The sequence below is a fragment of the Lemur catta genome, chromosome 1 (assembly GCF_020740605.2).
Source record: "Lemur catta isolate mLemCat1 chromosome 1, mLemCat1.pri, whole genome shotgun sequence".
Taxonomy (NCBI): Eukaryota; Metazoa; Chordata; class Mammalia; order Primates; family Lemuridae; genus Lemur; species Lemur catta.
Window position 1 is genome coordinate 41330289 of NC_059128.1, and position 22145 is coordinate 41352433.

At 44.7% G+C, this 22145-nt stretch overlaps 1 protein-coding gene across 4 annotated transcripts in view; it reads right to left on the bottom strand.

Moving 5' to 3' along the window:
• The window catches only part of SAMD4A (sterile alpha motif domain containing 4A), a 207873-nt gene that overhangs the window by 92687 nt on the left and 93041 nt on the right, over positions 1-22145 (bottom strand). Inside the window, exon 1 of one of the 4 annotated variants that reach the window (XM_045566883.1) lies at positions 8143-8172. The exons of the other annotated variants lie outside the window; for them this stretch is intronic. The gene's annotated coding sequence lies outside the window, so the exon portion shown is untranslated. Of the gene's footprint in view, positions 1-8142; positions 8173-22145 lie in introns of those variants that run through there. 4 annotated transcript variants of the gene reach the window in all.

Consider the following 22145-nt stretch of genomic DNA (forward strand, 5'->3'; position numbering starts at 1 on the left):
GATGTGGCTCCCCAGGTACCTTCAGGGAGAGAATGAACTGATCATAGAGACTTGATGTATTTCCAGGTTCTATGACGATGATTTTTCAGGGCGACTTAGTAAATGGTTTCTGATTATGATTTGGCATCCCGTGGAGGCCTGCCTACAGGGAGAATGTGCGCTGATTATATGGATTTTGAGTATGTCTGGTCTGATGATGGCTCCTCGTGGCAAATTAACAAGCCAGCATTGCAGTGTCTACCTCCCTGCTTTCTAGTTAGTACAAATCAGTCTGTCAGGGTGAGCATCCCCAGGGTGCTGACGAGCGTGGGTATCGCCACCTTCAAACAGAAGCCAGATCCCACATGCGGGGACTTGGTCACGCAGGCTGGGTCCTGCCCAGCTGCCCACTGGCCATCTTTGTGGCATCCACACTACCTTCCAGAGAGAAAGGAATCTTTGCTGAGCTTTGTATTCAATGGATTCTCCTCTCTGGGTAAGACCCAGGAATCCTCATAATTTTCAATTAATTGATCACTTCTGAGACGCAGTCTCAACCTCTACCCATCCCAACATCGCCCGACTCAGGAGACAGTCTGGAAAACAGCAGTGCAAGAACTGCAAAGTTCAGTGACGCAGGCTCACCTCTATTACATTCTCTGAATATTTTCTTTATTATTTCTCTGAATAAGGAGCAAAGATGTAACAGTTCACTGGATGCTTTATGTAGGTAAAAGTTAATGATTTGTAATTTGTAAACCAGTGACATAGAAGTAGTAAAAAAAAAAAATTAAAAGAGCCATAATTAAAGACCATGAGGATTAGGAAACTGTCCCAATGATTCTTGGAGTGACAAAGAATGTGTTTAAATACCAAGTCTGGTATTATTACTACACAATGGTATGTCAATGTTTAAGAGCTCTAGTTGTTAGTAAATTACCCTTAAATTGCTATTTTATTATACCCTTGTTTTCAGTTTAATAACATTTACCATAAAAGGGTTTCTCACAAGTGCATTTAGGCAATTTGCTCATGCAAGAAATGGCTGGGAATTAAGTGCACACACACAAGAAGTGTTGGTGAAATAGATGTGCTAAAAGGCAGCAGGACGGTGGGTCTTACATGGTCAAACGCTCCTTGGAAGAATTTATGTTACAAACTCAATTCTAGACACATCGTGAACTAAAGGCTTCTAAATTCAGTGCAACTCTGCACAACTCAAACCCAGAGGGTAGCACCACATACCAGGCATTTGGCAAGGATGTGAGCTGACCCAGGACACCTGAAAAATCAGAGGGGAAAAATGGCAAATACCAACATGGCAAATGATGGGATTTTTGTGTTGGCACCTGCACTTGACTTTTGTCTCCCAAGGTACCCCTCTTGAGCTACAGGTGACCAGAGAAGAATCTCCATAATTTGGAGGAGCTCTACAAGTGATGTGGATTAGACCAGTTGTGATTGGAAACCCAGACGATCTGGAGTTACTGAGCCCCTATGGCTGCAAGTGGTGCTTCGAATAGATGCAAAGGATTGAGAAGATATAAACCCTCTCCCTATTTTCAAGCAAGGTGATTGCTGGCCCCCATCCATCCTCGCTGCCTGGTATTCCCACCCTGTGTACTCTCCTCCCATACTGAATCAGAGCAGCTGGATGTGACCAATAGAATATGGCAGAGGTGTTCTGATAATGAGGTCACAAAAGGTATTGCAGCTTTGTCTTTTCTCTCTTGATTCACCCATTCTGAGGAAGCCACACCAATTATGAGGACATTCAGGCTGCCCGGGGAGGGTCCCACAGTGAGGGGGACTCAGGCCTCCTGCTAACAGCCAGAACCACCTTGCCAGCCATGTGAATGACCCACCTTGGAAGTGGCTTCTCCAGCTCTAGTCAATTCTTGACTGCAACCTTGTGAGAGACCTTCAGCCAGAACTATCCAGCTAGGTGGCCCCAAATGCCTAACCCTCAGAAAAATGGGAGATGAATGTTTGTTATCATGTGAAACCATTATGTTTTGAGATAATTTGTTACGCAGCAACAGTTAACTAATACAAAGAACCCGGTATCTCCCATTTTAGCCATGATAGCTTTTTCTGACAGCAGAAAAACCATTAAGGGCTAGTCATTCAAAGGTCTGGCCATCCTCAAAGGGCAAGAACCAAGTGCCTCTGGCCCTAGCAGATGCCTACAATGACCCATTCACCTCTCCAGAGCCATCTGGTCATCTCTCCAATGGGGACTTTCCATCTGTGGTCACTTTTCCCCCAGGTACTGGCATGGCCGGGTGCTTCAGAAGTGCTCCTCTGCTCCTGAAGGACCCAGGCCAGCTGGAAACTAGTCCTGAGACCTCAGGCAAGGGCTCGAGTTAGGTTTGGGATTCACCTCCAGGCTTCTGACCTCTGCCTGGCTATGACCAACTCAGAGGGCACACAATAGGCTGTTCCCCCAACTGCTTGCCTCAGTTCTGACCTCTGGCCTGTGGGTGCGTGAATGACTCCTGTATTTGTGCTCCAGCCCAGGTCTCTCCCTGAGCTCCGGGCTCCCATACCCAACCGTCTCCTCCGCACAGCCACTCAGACGACCTCAAAGCCAACAAGCCCAGAACCCAACTCCTGTTCTCACTCTCGCCAGATCTGCTCCTTTGTTCTTCTTCCCTATCTCAGCAAACAGCTTTTCCATCTTTTCAAAACCTCAGAATATCCTTGACTACCTTCTCTTCTATCCCATATTTAACCTGTCAGCAAATCCTGTGGGCTGACTCTTCACAACTTATCCAGAACCAGACTCCCTCTCACCAAGAGTCTGTCATCAACCACAACGATAATTCCTAAAAGAATGATCTTTTTTTCCCCCATCCCATAGAAAGGATTTGAAGCAATGATCTTTTAAAACTAAAAGACAGATCATATCACTCCCCTGCCCAAACATTCCAGTGGCTTCCCATCCACTCTGAGTAAAAGCCAAAATCCTTGTGATGGCCTCTTAGCCCTTCTACGATCTAGTCTCCACCCTGCTACTGCCCCTCTCTTTCTTTAGTCCATCCTGGCTTCCTTGACGTGTGCCTGCCTCAGGGCCTTTGTACTTGCTCTTTCCTCTGCCTGGAATGTGTTTCCCTGATGCCCCCATTTAGACTCTCTCAGCTCTGTCCCTGCTCAAATGTCACCTTCCTAGGAAGGCCTTCTCTGTCCACACTGTTTTAAATTGTCCACCCACTCCCTCACCTTACCTCCCTTACCCCCAGGTCCTGCTTTCTTTTCCCCATAGCACTTATCACCGTGTGAGCTGCTGTGCTGTACACTTGTCCTGCCTCTCTCTTCGAGAATGGAAGCTCTCTGAGGGTAGTAACAGTGTCTCCATTTCTCCATCATTAACATTTTCTTATTAATTACATTCTTAATGGCTATATAAAACTGTCCCCTGGCCTTTTGTCTGATAGTGTTTTATTTGACTTTCAGATTTCTTCAAAATATTAGTTATTTCCTAGCAATGTCCTTTAAATGAAGACAGACTGGATGACCTAACTAACAAACGATAGGTACGACTGTCACACAAAAACTATGCGGTCATCTCTTTCTGATTTGACTCTGCCGTGTTCTTATTACCTTTAGCTTTAAAGTCAAATAAAAACAGGAACTCAGAAAGGAGGAAAATAAAATAATTAGCTCAATTTTCAAAGTCTTTACTACATCCTCCTTCTCAGTATTCCGTTTAAGATGGAAAATTTCCCCAGGTGCGGGAAAACAAAAGCATAATGGGTGCTTTTCCTGATTGTAACTGACACCAATTAAAATAATCTTCATGACAAAGATTTGAGAGGCTGAGACAGCAGAATGAAATGTATTTAATACAACTCTCACAAACATCTGTTGAAGGAGGAAAGAAAACCAAGGCCAGTAAGGTCATGTTAAGACTTGTGTGCCTGCATTTTTTTTGCGCTAAGTGATTATGTTTTAATAAAACCTCATAGGATTGGGACTCCTAAGAGTCTTATAAATTAGAGGTGAAAGAAACGTTACCTTACTTTTGACAAACACAAGACACATTCTCGTAAACCACATTCGGCTAGTTTTATACCAAAAACCCCTCGGAGGAGAGGCTGTAAATGTTCTGAAAGCAGGAAGCTTTCCCACCCTACTGATCTTCAGTGCCGCCCTCACACTCCCAGACCACCACTGCCAAACCCCACACACCACTACGGTGCTCTCCAATAGCATCTTAAAATAAGGAATTAGCAATCCGCATGCCGACCTTGCAAAGAGAAAACCATGCTTTGTCCTGCTGCACTTAGAGCTAGGCCTTGTTTCGCAAGAAGCACCAGAAATGAAAGCCCCAAAAGTAGCACACCATGGTCCACAGAGCCTAATTGTGATACTATTTGTTAACAAGGGATTTCAAGGCTAAAATCCTCTGTAATGTTGAGACAGTCAACAGGAGAGTATCTTGGGAGGACTATAAACAGGTCAAATCACAAAAGAATAGATCCTGCTCAATCCAACAGATCAAACTGAATAACAGCCACTTCATACAACACGTTTATAAACCTCAGGAAGTTTAGGAAGGGCCAGAGTGAACACATTCCACCCCTGACACCAGGGAGCCACTCTGTATCTTTAAGTGACTCTGAACTGTTAAGTCACTGGGTTCCACGCTTTCTAAAATAATGAGGAAGTTGCTCAACAATTTATAGACAAAATTTCCCATCTTGAGAGATGGGAAGCCAAAGGATAAGTGTGAATGTAAGAGCCCTGTGGTGTGGTGTGAAACTGTGTAAATATTGTCACCAAGGAACAGCACATATATATTCCCAGAATATACATGTTGGAAATGTTGATAGTCAAACTTATATATTACTCATTGAGGTATGAAGTCTGAAATTCTTACATGTACAAGTCATTCCACAGAGGAGAGAAGAAACAATGTTGTTGAGGCAGGATATTCAAACTCGTGGTCACAAATTCACTGGTAGTGTTTTTGGAAAAAAAAAAAAAAGGCCTGGATAACTATCCAAGGACGGAGTTGGGTGACCCTGGAACATACTCCGTCCCGCTGTCCTGGCCTCTCTGGACATGGCCCTGCAGAGGGAGCTAGAGGCACACTCCCCTCCCTGCTTCCTGGCCAGCTGTCGGCCAGTGCTGGGGATTTGTGCGAAGGTAAGCAATGAAAGGCAGCTTACTTCCACCTGTTACTTGTGCACCAAATCGTTTTCAGGTTAGTAGGTCTACTGATGCAACCAGAATAAGATTCCTTTCATATTTTTGGAGAAGAGGAGCTACTTTATAATTGCCAAAGTCCTCGGGGCAGTGGGTAAGGAGAGGAGGTAGGAAGGATGATGATGAAGACTATGGTTCCCTAGTCAGGAATGACAATGGCTGAGGTCATCTCCCTCCTTCTGGGCATCCCACCATGAAATTAAGTAGACCCAGAGGGTAAGTAGCTGGACCAGAACCAGGAGGACCAACCAGATGAGGGCTCTTGGCTTTAGTGGACTTGGTGGAGATGCTACAGGAGATGAGAGCTCAGAGTCCCTAAGGGTAATGTCTGTGGACACGGGCCCTCATCCTTCCTGAGTCTCAAGCATGCCATCCAGAACTCTACAACGAAGGCAGGAAAATGGTGAGAGGGCTTAGGGCGGGGGGACGGGAGGCGAAAGACCTGAGAGGAAGGAGAGAAGCGCATGCAGCAGCAGAGTGGAGGATGGGTTTGGGCCTTGCCCACTGACCCATGCGGCCAAGAGCAGGCGAGCCATGTGCCATGTTGTGAGGAACACCTCACACTGCCGAGAAGCTGGAGAGAGGACAGACCTTGCTGGAAACAAACCTTCTAAAGTCTATGGAGGAAGAGATGGGGGCAGCAAAGGGCCCCTCTGCCAGGCAGTTTGAAAACTGACCCCTTGCCTGCCCTCCCTCAACTTTACCCCGAGGTTTAGGACACATGGCCCAGTGAAGAGAAAGACAAAGCTAACCTCTAGCCACGATGGCCCTGAGCTGAGAGTGGCAGCAGCAGCCTGTTGTTTTGTTTTATTTTAATCTAGCTTAATACCGCCACCTTTGGAGGTAGATGTATTTATTAATCCACCAGATGTTTATCTTTGGTTCCTACGAATGTACATGGCCTGGTGCTAGAATCTGTCCTCTTCAGTAGGGTTTGCGGTGTAGAGACAGCCACGCGGAAGTTTTGTACCCACAGAAATGTCTGTGACACAAAAAGCTGGGGATGAATCAGACCAGAGAAGTAGAGAAGTACTCAGGGAAGGCCTCCATTTCCAGAACCAACAGGCAGCCCTGTAAGGAGTGGAATCCATTTTCTGAAGTGCCCCCAGGCCCTCCCCAGCAGACCCCAGGCAGCATCCAACAGAAAAAACACAAAGAGCTTAATCCATTATTACTATACCAGGAGAGACTTGAACTTTGGCTGTTTAAATCTTAAAAGAGGTCATTATCATTACTGTCACCGGATACTGTCTGCCGGTAGATATACCCTGTATATATCCCAACCCTCTCCTGCCTGCTCCCATCATCCATGACACGGTTTAAGAATCCACTTGCCTCTCCGAATCCTATTCATCTACTCACATTACCCTCCCTCTATGAAAACTGAGCTCAACGACTTATAGGCCTGCGTAGCACTCTTGCCCTTCGATGGGACTGCCATCTCCTTGAGGGTAGGGACAGTGCCTCCCACTCAGGTGTCTCCTACTCCCCTGCATAGATAGGTGTTGATCACACAGGCTTGCTAGACCAGACTGGTCAAAAGAGATACATGTACTTTTCTATTACAGCTGATGACACCAGCAGACTGTTTCCAGCTCCATCTGTCTTTCTGATTAGATGCTAAGTATTAATATCAACAGCAGAAAGCTCTGGACCAGGGCAGGATGGGGAGGGGACTCTGAGGCCAGCAAAAGGGGAGAGCCAGCCTCTCTTCGCAGATGGACGCCCCCAGTATCTTCACATCAGCACCCCCAATACCTTCCTGCACCAAGCATCTGTCCTGTTCCACTGAGAGCCCCTCCTCTTGCCTCTACTTACACACGGACACAGGTGGGGCAGCCCAGTCTCCTGGAGACCCAGAGCCCAAGATGCTCATTGTAAGTACCTAAGATATGCTCAGTTGTCTTGGGGGCACCTTTCTGAGGTGTTCGCTTCCAAGCACTGTAGGGAGTGTCAGGTGTTCTAAGTGACTTGGGGGAAATAAAAAGAAAGATGATAAGGCATAGTGAATCAGAGCACAGACTCTAGCCACAGCGTCTGGGTTGGAATCCCAGATCTTGTACTGCGTTAGCTGTGTGAACTTGGGCAATTCACTTAAACACACTGTACTTCATTTTCCTCATCGGGAAAGTGAGATGCCTCGTAAGATCGTTCTAATGTTCAAATTATGTAACCTTTGTAAAGCATGGGACTGTCATTGGCCCACCGTGAGCACTATGTCACTGCGAGCTACCGTCCCCTTCCTGAGGGACCAGGAAGATGCTCCGTGGGGCTTTCTCCTGCAGGACTGGGGGTGGAAAGGAAACCCAAAAGGTCGCAGCACTGGTTCACTAAGTGTGGAGGAGTGGCACCCCCGGGAAATTGCTAGAAATGCACGTTCCAGGACCCCTCCCTCGATCTACTGAACCAGAAATGGTCAACAAGCCCTCCGGGTGATTCTGATCCGGGCTCAGGTTTGGGAACCCAGGAAAAGCCTGGCCTCTCATTTACAGCTTTTGGGGGATCAGCAGTGAAACCAGGTGGGAAAATGAGGAATCAACTGAAAGAGTGGCAAGGGCCTATATTTAAGAGAACGTTGTTGGATTAAAAATAAAATACCAACAATAAATAAGCAACAAAATGTCCTAATATTTCTAGCACAGGGCTGATCGCTTAAATTTTCTGTGGTGATCTAGCCAGTTAAAAGGGGTGATTGCTGCTTCTAAGGATAGACAGGGAAGCCACGATTTGGCCATTTGGGTCTTAAGAATGTAAGAAAGTCTGGACAAGCTTGGGATGGCTCATGAATAAAGTAAACATGAGGAGGTCAGTTTTAAAGCGCTTTCACCACAGACTCACACGCTCACAAACCACCCTACACGGTCCCTGGCGTCCTGCGCTGCTCTGGGAGGGAGGGTTGAGATGAGTCTGCAGAAGCCAGGAGGAGCCTGGACGCGGGAGCCTGAACGTTACCTCTGAACGGCCGCTCTGGAGAGCTGTCTGGTGAAGAAGTATCAACTCACTGGGCTGACGATGAACCACGGGACATGCAGCACCAGGAGCAAAAGTCTCTCGATTAGAGGACCAGAATATTTTGCTGAGTTTAGGGGGAGGGCCCAGCCGCTGTACAGGTTATATGGAGCTGAACACATTACAGTTGAACCGGATGTTAGGTGAAGAATTTGTGCGTTGATGGAATGATCACATAAGGGACTGCTCCATCTCCTCCCGCTCCACTCTGTCCTCCTTTTCTTCCCTCCTCTGGTGTCCACTGGGCGCAGCTTGTCATTATTGAGTGTCCGGCCGGGTATTGTGATGTCAGAGGCACCACCCACACAGGGCCATGCCTGGAAAGGCACAAGCAGCCCAGCCCCATCCAAGGACACGGGGCCCTGATTTGAGTGCCCTGCACTTACCTGGTGACATCTGACATCTCAAACATCTCCCAAGGCCCTCATTTTTCCCCTCCCCCAAACCAAAATGGTACTTAGGGGACACTGAAGTGCAGAGAAACTTGCCCGAAACCACACAGCAATACCCTGGTGCTGCTATGAACAGTGCCAGAGCTCCCTGACCCCTTGTCCGGGGGACCCGGCTGCCTTTTATAGAAAGTTTCCACACACCTTCTATTCCTAACCTCGATCGCAAGCATCGTGGCCTGGATGCTTCGGCGGCACGAGCAGCCTCTGTGTCACTGGCTTAGTAACACACCCCATTTAGGACTATGAGCACAGCTTGTTTGCACTGGAAATGAATTAACTGAATTCTAGATATTCTTTCTTGGCTGCTTTTTTGTTTTTATTTCAAACACAGCTAACTAATCAGGGCTTAGGACATCAAGAAAAGCCAACTTTGATTCTTCAAGAAAACCAGCAGCTTACCACACACAGCCTTTCCTGGTCCTCCCCCAAGATGCCAAGAACATCAAAAGTCTGCAGTTTTGGGGCAGGATGAAATATTTTGCTCATAACTGCCCATGGTGGGGCAGGATCCATCTTTTCTTGTTTTTATTTTGCAAGCTGACATTTATAGTAACAGTGCTGAGGAAGTGGAGGATAATCTAAAAAATGGACTTTGTCACTTCTTTATATACACACACACACACATACACACACACACCCCTTTTAAAATTATCTGAATGCCTCGATCTTGGTGTCTGTAATGGGTAGAGCCTTTGGAGGAAAAGGAAGTCCCCGGACTAAGACACGAAGGTGAAGGTGAAGGTGAAGGACAGACATATAACCTGTATCACATGGCCAGCTCCACTAATCACAGAACAGATTCCAGTGCCTAAATAAAGCCCAGAAAGCACGTTTATTGGAAGAACTGGCTCATTTATAAAACAACCGATGGGCCAGGACAGAGAGCGATTACCAGCCAATAAGGCGACCTGGTTTCTCAACGTGACATAAGTACATTTCAGCCATGTAGTAAATAAAATAAAATTTCATCGTAAAAGAGCCGCAACCGTCGGCCATGTGATCCGCCTTTGCTGCGTCCTCATGTGACTGGCCTCCCAATTTAGCGCGTAACCAACTCCCAATGACCTGTAATAACACTATTCCCAAATTAGAGCTCTCAATTTCACTTGGCTTTGGTCCCTCCCTCAAAGCAAAATAAAGCATCCGTTTTCTTTTTTTCACATTCATAATACTCTCCTTTTGAGTTGCCAACTCAAACCCTGCTTCAGTAAGATTGAGCCCTTCCTCTAATTTTTTTTTTTTCTGGTTAGCCAAAGAGCCTGATGGAAAAACACCAAGAGACAAAAACAAAAACAAAATCAGACAAAAATTCCAAGTAAGTGACATTCAGCTGGAAAAGCTATGATTCACATGCAAATAAAAATCTCCCTGAATTCACTGTTATATGACGCAAGCTCCTGGCTTCGACATAAAAAGGGCAGAATGAAATCACCCACAATTAAACTCGCTCTGGAATACTGGAATTCTCTGGCTAGGCCTTCCCGACTAATGATAAGAAAACTCCCAACTGTAGCAGAATGAAGCTAACTGTGTTGGAGTCCAGGGCATCCCCACCTCAGCTGCCATTCACTCCTGAAACCCCCGAATCCAGCATTCTCCACCTTCGCCGCCCCCAACCCGCAGGCAGCCTAACCTGCATGGAGCCTGGCTTCAGTCCTCCTAGGGGGCATCCTCCTCTCATGGCAGACAGGAGGGAATTGTGCTGAGGAAGCTGGACTCACACCCTCCCCCCAGGATGCTAGAGGGCAAGAAAGCTTTCTATGGAGCTCTGAAAAGCTCTCCCCAGGACTACACAGAACCTTTGTTTGAGCTTCACAGCAGCACCAGCTTCTGATCTCAAGTCCAGGCCACAGAGAGTTTAGCAAAGTCACCTCTCCTGACTTGCAGATAATTCTTTTCTCTCTCAGGAAACCAACGTTGATCTGACACCACTTTCTTTTTCTCCAGATGTTGCCTTTAGGATGCACACCTCATCTGCCTGAGAATCACAGGATTCTGGAGATGGAAGGGGCCGCAGAGATTTTTCTGGTCTTCTCTGTACTTCTTGTGAGTGTCACCACCACACAATTGTCCCCTGTGGGTCACCTGGGCTGAACCACTCCCAGCCACAGGGGACCCTTCTACCACCAAAGAGAGCTGGGCTTACTGACGCCATAATCAGCCTCTCTGCAACTTCTACCCATTCAACTAAGGTCAGGTTTTCTGAAACCACAAAGAATAAATCTACAAGCAAATACTAGCATACCAATGGTCACAGTAGCGCTATTCACAATAGCCATAATGTGGAAGCAGCCCCAATGTCCATCAACAGATGAATGGATAAACAAAATGTGGTACACGCATACAATGGAATATTATTCAGCCTTAACAAGGAAGGAAATTCTGACACATGCTACAACGTGGATGAAACTTGAGGACATTATGCTCAGTGAATTAAGCCAGACACAAAAGGACAAATACTGTGTATTTTCCACTTGTGTGAAGTACCTAGAGTAGTCAGATTCAGAGAGTCAGAAAGTAGAATGGTGGTTGCCAGGGGCTGCAGGGAGAGTGGGGAGTTATTGTTTAATGAGTAGTTTCTCCTTGGCATGATGGTAAAGTTGCAGAAATGGATAGTGGTGATGGTCAAACAACATCGTGAATGTAATTGATGTCACAGAAGTGAACACTGAAAAATAGTCAAAATGGTGAATTTTATGTTTATACATTTCACCACAATAAAGAGATATAGAAAAATCTATTCTTCCTTTCACAAGATAGCCATCCCCCTAAATCTTTTTCAGGCAAAAAATCGTCAGTTTTTCTAATAATCATTAGGTAACGTGATTTCTAAGTCCCTGCAGCAGCCTCCTGGCCAGCCCTGCTCTGGGCACACCTCATGCCTCCGTGAAAACCTAGTACTCAGAACCTAACAGTGGACTGTGCTCAGCTGCTTCCACCCCAGGGTCCCACTCTGGGGCACACAGCTTACCCCCCAAGTCAAAACCTGCGCAGAGCGGGCCTGCTGCCTGCCTGCTCTGGCACCAGGGCAAAGGTCCAGGTCTGGAAGAGTGAAAACCATGCCACGACCTCACCACCACTGCTGCTGCCGCCTCCCAAGCCCAGCCCCACCTCCCAGACAGCTGTGGACAGCTGCAGCTGAGAAGCGAAACCAGCACAGGCAACTGAGGGCTAAGCACACTCTGGCCCTTCCAGCGATCTCCTGTTTCTTGTGGGTGTTTGGTACGTGGACACGAGGCAGCCACTCGGGGATGCCTCTTCTCAGCAACCTGCCACGAGCAGTAACGACCTTCGCCGCGCTCTGGGGTAGGGGCAGCTGGATGTGCGCAGCCCCTGGACTAAGCCCCACTGGGTGCCACGAGGCACTCGCCCCTCTCTGTCCATCTGGAAAAAATTTTAAAGTTTGAGGCAGGAAAGTTCTCTTTTACATTTTAAAGTGTGTTGAAACTGAGTAGCCTGGGTGTTGGTCTCATTCCACAAGTGAGTAATCCATTTCCTGAAAGTAAACTGCTCACTCTTTGGAAGTGGACCAGTGATTTTGGGGTGCCATCTGAAGTGTCACTAACTTGGTAAATATTTACTGGCACAACCACGGAGCTTTTCTAGGAATGTCAAGTTAATTTGCTAAATTAATGACCAAAAGGTGGCACCTCTAAAAAAAGTTAACAAACTCCTCTCTGATGGGTGAGCAATTTATGGCTGGGACAGGGCACGGGAGGGGGAGAGTGTGTTTCACTTACTAGTTAGAATAACCACAGATAAATTAAAACCAGGCCTGGCTTTAAAATCTCTACCTTCTTCCTTTTCTTGACTCCTGATTTTCTATTAATATCTGAGCCAATAATGGGTTGACTTTGGAAAACTCTTTTCCATGCCAGTATTTTGCTGGGAGTTTGAAATGATGGGGTTTGAAAACTCCCTTTCCTGTGAATCTTCTGGTTTCCGGGATCCCATACAGATGACCTCATCCATCCACCACTTGCTAAAAGACTGTGCCCACCTGGGTCTATTTGGCGATCTGCCCCCCATTCTCCTGTGTAGAACAATTTAGCCTTCAATCAACTGACTTGAAAAAGCCTTTTGCCTTGAAGAATAATAAGTTGGTTTCTTTGTGGTTCAAATGATTACTTAATCCTTTCAAAAAGACTTCCGTGTCACCTTCTGCTCCTCCTTCATGAAATAGGCAATCCTCAGAAAGGAATCTGAATTTTCTGATTAAAAATATGGTGCTAGATGACTGTTTTTGGAGCTCTATTAGGAAGAGGATGAGTGTGTGTGTATGTGTGTGTGTGTGCGGGCTCTGATGTAGGCATAAATCAAGTTGAGAAGTGATTCTCCATGCAGAATCATGGAGGGTTATAAATTTGGCAGAGAAACGGTCATTCTGGATTCCTAGTTTTATGATCAGCACTCTTCCTCAACCCTTCTTGGAACTAGCTCTTTTAGTAAAAGAACTTAGGAATCCTGTGCGATTGTGTTGGGCTTCAGGTATCACTACCATCCCCTTGGGTCTTCTGAGACAGAAGCAGGGGGTTTTATGACTCTTCCTGAACCCTGGCATGGTCCTGTGCCTCAGATCCTACCTCACAATTACTTGTGCCTGTGTTTTCAGCCATCCCTATAAGGATTATACTGGAATCAGATGCCATCTACCTGCTATCCCATCCCCTTCAGGGGTACCTGGAAAGGAAATGGCTCTGTGACTCAGAGAGATCACAGCCCTCCCTTGGTGTCCTACAGACGTGTAGATAATGGAACCCAAGCCCATGAAGGGCAGAGCACCAGTGCACATTCTGTCACTCGAGAACCAGGCAGGGCTCTCGCGGGGTACACAGTTTCCCAGGGAGGGCCCCCTTCTGGTAGTACAGCATGGTGGCACTGCATGGCAGCTGGCAAGGGAAGAAAACAATACGCTGGCTGCAGAGAACACAGGGTTCCTCATCCAGGTGCCAGCAACACCGAAACCAGTGTTTATCCTTGCTCATTCATGTCCTGTCTTTCCCGCAGGCCTACTACACACAGCATTGCTTAAACATAAGTCACCGAACGCACGAAAAACAGGGCTGGTCTATGTCATCAGTGTGGGAATTTGGTCTCATGTTATTTCCTTTTATGCTTTAATTTGGTACCTGTTTATCCTCCATTGCATTATCTTTTTTATTTTTATTTTTTAAATAAAAAAGTTAGAGTGCAGATCCAGAGCAGAACATCTTGGAGACTTGATTATGTCTCAGAAACTCCCTCCTTAAATACTTTTTGGAACAAGTTGGGGTATGCATATATAAATGCTTAAAACACAGTACAGCCAATGATCAGCAAGCATTATTATCACCAGGGCTGTCATGAACTGGGAAATGTCAGAGAGATTCACAAAGTGAGCCTTTGATGGGATGTGCCCAAGGAGGGGTGCTCTGATTGTGGGTTTGGGACCCAGCTAGGACGGTATGTCTGTCACATGGCTCCCGTTGGTACCGGTGCTCAACAGCCTCAGGGAAACCACATGACAATATTATTATTTTTCTGTGATCCCCTCCTATATAGGCATGGCCTGGAAGATAGGAAGGCCACAGAGGAGAGAAAATGGAATGAAATGGGAGACACAGGAGGCCAACATGGCACTCAGCAAGCCCTGGCTACTTCTCCTGCTTTTCGTATCATGGGAATAAGAATGACTTATGGGCTTTTCCCCTATAGACCCATAGGTCAAGATTCTTCCATGCATGCAGCAGACTCTCCACGACCCTGAACATTAAAGGCCATATTGTGCGATGAGAACGGGGCCTCTTCTTCATCCAGAGACTCCTGAACCACAGACTCCTTTAAGGAAATATCCACCTCTGACATATGCTCATAATATTCATCCTCACACTCTATAAGGCCAGTCCTGTAACCATACACTGCGTGCTATGATAGCATAATTATTTTGTGGTCTCTCTTCAATAGGTCTGCATTTCCTCTTAAAGTGGGACATTGCAGCAGTCATAAATCTCTCCATCCTCTGGAGCAGTGGTCTGTCATAGCTTACTTCTACCACTTGTCTTTTGGGAGAATTCCAATTCTTACTCCGTTTAAACTTAAACTCTGCTAAACTTGTCTCCCTAAATATTTTTCATCTGGGGCTCCATCAAAGAACTAATTAAAATTAAAACTTTTCTACAATTATCAGTGTCCCCTGAACATAAACATCAATATATACACATACATAATTACGTTTACCTCGACTCAACCTCTGATTTAGTTTCTAATATCTATCATCTGTGGAGTACTTTTTTTTTAAAAAAAAAAGTTTGCAAAATGTCTTTCCAAACATTTTCCCATGTCAATTTCAAAACAAGCGTGACCGGCAAGTGGTGAGGAAACTGAGGCTGGTGGTGTTGGAGCAACACGCTGGGGGCCCCCAGCAGCTGGTGCCCACTGTCCTCCTCTCACTGCCGAGGCTAAGCCGATGCTCTCTGGAAGGAAGGTCTGCACAGTGCAGCCTGACAGTTTCACTTAATGATCGCTTGGTTCCTCCTACAAAGGAATCTAAATCTTGACGGACATTAGAAATTTAATAATAGTTTAAGAGCAAATCCCAGCATGTCTCCAAAGCAATACAGAATCAAATTCTGAAAGCAAATAAGACGTGGCTTTATTCTTCTCTCTCTGGCTCCACTGGCGGGGCGTGAGTGGACTGGGTGTGTCGGGCGAGGGGAGAAGAGGCTACAGAACATACCATTATGATTATCTAGCAATAACAACACTCTTACTGGCAGTGTCCTCTAGGAAGATTAATAGCATGTGGTTTCTTTTACTCTACATGGCAACAAGCTTCTGAAGTTAAAAAAAAAAAAGAAAGAAAGAAAAAATACAAACTCCTTTCTTAACTCTCAGTGATGCTGGTTACTTTAAGTTTTCTTAAAACCTTAACATTATAAACCAAAGAACATACTGAGATGGAAGTTTCTGGATCTTGTTTTGACTTAACAGTCATTTTTCAATTCTCCAGAAAAGGATACTTAACAAATGTGGCTACATTTAAGTAACTTAAATTTATTTAATTTTTCCTTAAAATAACCATATCCAAAAGTAATCACTCGGGGAAAACAAAAATCCCTAATACTCACCTACACATTATCTTTGCTCACAGTCCAGAAAAATACACAATCCAAGTCTCTCAGTCACAGACCTGAAAATCACCACATTGGCAAGAAGCTACTCCAGGGAAGATGCATTAAAAAATGAGTGGCAATTAAGGTCCGATTCACCATGCATTGTCATAATAGCTTTATTTTCTAGAAGTAACTTTTTTTTTTCAAATAGAAAATCTGGCAGTTGTATTAAAACCGATGTTGTTACTTTTCACTTGTGTGGTTCTTATTCTACAACTACATGAAGCCTAAGAAAAGATTTCTGTATAAAGAAACACACAGTGACATCAGACAAGCCTGTGAGATTTCCCAGCAGACACAAGGGAATGAATGGGGCAAGGGAGCTTGGGCATGAGCCACCTATGCTGTCAAGATAAGAGAATGTGGCCCCAGTGGAACTTTGAACACATGCTCCATCTTCTCTGGATACACCCACCTGTCCCACAGTCACTGTGCTTCCAAATCCTCCCCGTCACTATCCAATCATGTCCTATCTTAGATCCAGACAGAATCCTCTCATCATATCTTGAAGACACTTAAACAGAAGTATAACTCTTTACACGTTTTAAAACAGACTTGATAAGGATAAGCAGATGGGAGGATTACTGTGTAGAAACCAGGAACACAAAACGGTTTGGTTCAGAATTGTCTCCCAACTGCAGAAAGGACCTCAGGGACTCAGCACTAGAATCTAGGTCTCTTGTGCCTCAGTTTCCTCATATGAAAAAATACACATAATACTCTTCTATCACCAGTCACTTCTAAAGAATGACATGGAAAACAATGGTTTGTGCATCTGAAGACTTAGCACTGGTGTGATGCCAGGCATTCACTTTGAATGTCCTTGTCTAAAGATCTTTACTCCTAAAAGCTAAGACTCCACTCCTATGCAGGTCTCAGGGTGACCACTCAGATCTGGCATCCTGCCTCATCCAGACAGGGAAGAAAGTGCTTAAACATTCTCGGTTGCAGATTGGTATTTTTAGTGCTTTAGAAAAGATTACACTGTTTTTCATAGAATTCATTTCTCATAATATTAGCACTTGTGTTTTAAGAGCACGTAGCGGGGAGCTATTGTTAGAGAAGACAGGATCAGAATAAAGTAGCCAAGTTATAAGGGATATTGCTCATTCTCTTCTTTTGCTAAAAGTATCTTCTAAATATCTACTTACCAATTAGAAGCTCCAAAATATTCCTGGTCCAACTGATTGTAGATACATAAGAATCACCAAAACCAACTTTAAAATATTTGACCTTTAGCCCTACTCACCAAAAGCCATAAGGAACTATCTTATCTGTGAGTTTCCCAGAGTCCCATCAGTCTGTGATACAAAAACCAAGCATTTGAACTATCTGTCTTCCGTGTTTTCCCTACTCCTTTCTTCTATCTCTTGGCTACTTACTATTTTTAAATCTTACATAGCACAAAGAAAGGGGAATGACATTTGAATGAAGTTTGGAAACAAGGTTGGGTCAAGAAGAAGGTTACATAAAAGGTTGGGATTATCCAGGGTTTCAATTATCCATGCACTCCCAATAGACCATATATATATTCCACACCACCCCACCCCCATACATACAATGAGAGATAGTGATTGCTCAAAATATGGCCTGCTGGCATTTGAGAAAACAGCAGAAGCAGGAAAGTTGCTTTCACCTTCTCCTGCCCTTCTGTCCTGAATCAGATCATAAAACCTTCATTCCAGAGGTACCCTCCCTATACCTGGTGGAAAAGAACATCCTTATTCTCAAAGACACAGATGCCAAGAAGAATCTGAACAAAGAGGCCTTGCTAAGTTCCCCCTACCCCAGTTTATTTCCACTAGATCATACTCTTCTGTCCTCCAACAAAACTTCTGCATGACTGTCTACTCTTCATCCAAACTAAGCATAAAAATACACAAGTTTCCCTGTTTCTTTGGGTCTTCATTTTATGAAGGTTCTCATACCATGAAAAACTTATATTTAAATAAATTTGTATGCTTTTCTCTTGTTAAAATCTCTTTCGTTATAGGAGCCTCAGCCATGAACCTAGGGATGGAAAAGAAAGGTATTTCTTTTCTAAACGAAATAAAGAGAAATACCTTTCTTTTCCCCCATGATTGATCGATGGATACACAGATAGAATAAATGAGAATTGGCTAAGGACATTAGAGACTATTTAAAAAGCATTCAGATACTAGTGTAAACCCCAGGAGACTAATTCAGTAGACAAAAATGCCCTTTTAACCAAACAGTTCCAACAAATGAGAGAATTTCCTCCTTTCACCAAAGCCAAATATTTTACTGTGCTTTATAAGACTAATTAAAATAATATTGTGGTATTCCAGCATGCATGAGTTATGGAGAGAAACAATCCGCCCCACAAAAATCTTCATTTCATCAAGCATACACTGAAGCTATGGTGAGAGTTATGCAGGAGCCTCAAGACTTTTGCTTTGTTTCATTAATATTCACATATCCACTTGGTAAGAACTGTAGCTTGGAACTACGATTTCCATTACAAAGCCTCCGAAATGCCAGGAATGAGTCATGGCATTGTGCACCCTGGGCAGTGCACCGATTTTCTCCATTAACTAGGCGTACAAACTGACAACTTCCAGGAGAAAAGCTGAATGAGTCAGTTTCAGGAATAAACCACATTAGAATACTATGTGAGTGGAGGAGTTAGGGTAATAGGAACTGTTTTTTTAGTGGTTGTTATTGCTTTGTTGTCTTTAAATAGAATTCATAAAATTCATTTCTCTGAAGGCAATAAGAAACATAGATCTACTCCATTAAAGGATTTAAAACACCAGGACCAAATTGGTTACCCAAACACTACAAAGTGTAGTGTAACTGCTAGGATCCAGAAAAAGCTTTTCTAGGACAGTTCCACAGCCCCCTTAACACACAGAACACTACCTCTGGACCACTTCCAAACACCTTCTCCCATCCTGGTTTTCTTCTTTGGGTGTCTTCTACTGGCGGACTTTCACAGAGAAATGAGAAGTCAGTAGATAACAAGTGAAATAACAAAATGAGGGAAACACATGGCCAGAATTCAGGCAGAGCATGTGCAATGTTTCAGCAGGAACAACAAACCTGACTATGAAAATGGATCTCTGGCTTCAGTGGGAAGCGAAATGCATAATGCAAAGCTATAGACTGCGGGGACCTCTTTGTATCCTGCCGTGTTCCCTTTTGCCATTTTAGTTCTGGAAATTGGAGTCTAAATCTCTGTAGCCCTACATTTTCTTGAGAATTGTTTACTATGTTTACGAGATGAAGGCCTATAGCGTTGTCGTCCTGGACCATCTAGCAAAACGATAAAGAAGTTAACATATTTCTGGAAGCCCTAGGAATTTCCTGGCAAGGTGGAAACAGTGAAAATTCTAAAAGCATTGAATGGTTAATGCCTTTTTAGAACTTCTGATCTTATCTGAAGTTTGAAACCAGGACCACAAGATGATCTGAAAAGTGAGCACAACCATGAAAATGGAGAAATCTCAATCTGCCAAAGGCACGTTTAAAGCCAAATGAGAGGTTAATTAATGAGGATGATTACCAGGAGCCAATATCTCATTTCTAATATGGACCTGCTGCGGTATTCAATCTCTGTGCGGGATTATACTCAGTTGTTCTACATCTTTCCTAGTATTGAGCCACGGGCTTGCTTTTTCTTTTTTTGGATTTGGCCTCCAATGTTTAGGCACGAGTCAGCACACACAGATGAATAGATTAACTGAGCTAATTTAAGGGAGCCCTCCCATGGAAGGATTCTTTTTTAGCCTTCTATATTTAGGTTAAGGTTTGTGCCTGTGCAAGACACTGACTGAAGAACTGAGTTCTCCAAACCTTGCAGGCAACGACTCTCTAGCATGAGATCTTCCTAACAGGCTACTCACCTGTTCACTGGCGCTCTGATGTCCCCACAGCCACAGAGTATGAAAACAGGCCAATTAAGGTGACCTCATTTATACTGCAGGGTGACTCTAGCCTCACTTTCATAAATGCAGTGAGCACACACTGTGCTGGTATCCAGGCTGGTGAATGTCCCTATCAGGCAAAACTTGATAAAACTTAATTTGATATGACAACGCTATTGAATTGCTACCAGAAGCAATCGTTTTGATTAAATCACGGAGTTCCTAAATCTCACATTTAGTAAGAAACTAAAGACTCTGAGGCTCTCCACTGCTGAAACGTGGGTTCTCATGTTCTTACGCTATTGCTTAGTCAGACCTAAAGCACGGCCAAGGAATAAGTTTAAAGTTTTGCCCTCAAGCAAAAATTTCAGAAAGGTTCTGTGACTTCTTGGCCATAAAATAAGCTTTTCCCCATGATAGGGGATTCTCTGCCTTCTTTTAAAATCTCTCCCTATCTGATTTATTTGAGTATCTTTGGGGCATGGCTAAATCCATGCTAAAGCATCTACTGCATCGGCACAATGATAAGAATGTCAATGGATTCTCATCTCTTGTTTTTGACATTTAAAGACATCTGCAGAAAGGTATACTCCATCTGTGTCCTCCTGCTGGCAGAGACTAAACACCTGCATGGTAGAAACCAAGCCAGGATCTTCTCAGTGTTAGAAGAGCCTTCAGAGAACAGAACCAATAATCCATTGCCTTCTCTTTTGTTTCACAAATTCCTGGGCCTGCTGAAGAGGTCAAGTTCTAAATAAGCTGCTTTTACGGTCTTAATTTTTTAGAGAACCTCATGCAGAAATTTATAGGCAAAAAGCAACTTAAAGGAGCAGCAAAACTCCTGCACTTCTCTCCTTAAAAATGGAATAAACTTACTTGGCAATATCTTTGCTGCCACTGAATATATTTACTTCTTAAATGAGACAAACCTCTTGCCAGGCTTCTTGCCGACTCTGCAGGGACCTAGGCCTCCTTTGCATAAACACGTCTTCCTCCCATAGAAAAGAAGGAAAACGCCACACTTTAATATTTTGGCAGTCCTTCTTGGATTCAAGTGGGATGCTAATGTGGATTTAGGTTCCAGGGGGCAGAAGTGAATGAATTTTCACCACTCTCCCCACTAAACTGTATGTGCCCCAAACTCTGTAATTTATGGCTCAGAGCGCAGGCTCCATGCTCAGATAGAGGCATCAGGTGCTTCAGAAAACACAGAAGAGTGGCCTTCAGAGTTCAGGTCTGAAAAAGAAAGCAGTCCAGATCTGTGAGCTGAGGTCTGAAGTCTGAGACTAATGGCCATTACTGTTTACACAGACAGAAGACCGAAATTTGATCTCCCTTCGGCTCAGCCAGTGTGATGACTGGGAGCGGATTATGCTCTTTCTCCTTCCATTCGGCTGCAGAAGGGCCTTGTGCAGTGGCTGCAGGGGCTGGGCTGCCGCTTCCTCCTACGCGCTGCAGAGCCCCTTCCCCTCCCCCAGGACCCAGGGCCTAGGATGTGGAGCACTGCCCCAGTGATGCCTGGGCGTCCGGTAACAGGTGAGGAGTCAGTGGGCTTCCGGAGTGTTCCCTCTAAGCTGCTGAGACATTAAACGAAACCAGTTCAAACTTCAAGTGCTAAAAGCAGCAGGCAGCCTGCTTTGCTGACACTGTCACAAAACCCACGGCTGAGTACAAGGCAGCCATTATTTCTTCACTGGTCCTGAGAATGCTTCTACTGCCTGTATTGTTTTCTAACTTTGGAAGCACCAAATAAGGATGACTTTTGGTTCAAGGTAGAAGCCATGACTGTTTATATGACCTCACTCTTTCTTACATAATATTTTAAACAGGCCCTTCAGGCTGGAGTGTGAAGGAGCCAAATTCTGCCTCTGGACAAACACGTACTGCTCCTTTGAAACTGGGGAGACTTGGCTCCCAGACAGCTGGGGACAAACTCTACTCTTCAGCAAGGATGGGCTAGATGAGTGACGGGATCCAAGCTTAGGATGTGCTCTGAAAAAGAGCCTCTGGAGAAGTATGGAAAAAGGCCTTTAAGGCCCCAAATCAGCAAATACTTCCCACGCCTTACACGTGTGCTTGCCCACCTTCCAATCCTGCAAGGTAACCTTTATGAAAGGGCCCCCGGCACCTCTCTGGAGACCATTCAAGATCTCTCCCAAAATGTAGCTGGGGCCAGGAGAACCCTCTCTAACTGTTAATTGGGTGGTATTTCACTCTCAGTTACTTCCTGGGAAGATGCATAGCTGGTTTCAGAGCAACAAATTGCTTTATAGCTGCACTTTATCATTTTACTGTTCCCATGTTACAGAAGACATTTTATGGTAATCGATCTTGATTTGGCACACATAGAGACTTATTTATGTGCTACCTTGTTCCAAAAAGAATTTTAAATGACTTACATGTGGTTTAGGAATTGCCCCACATCCCCATAACACTTAAAAAAATAGTATTATCCT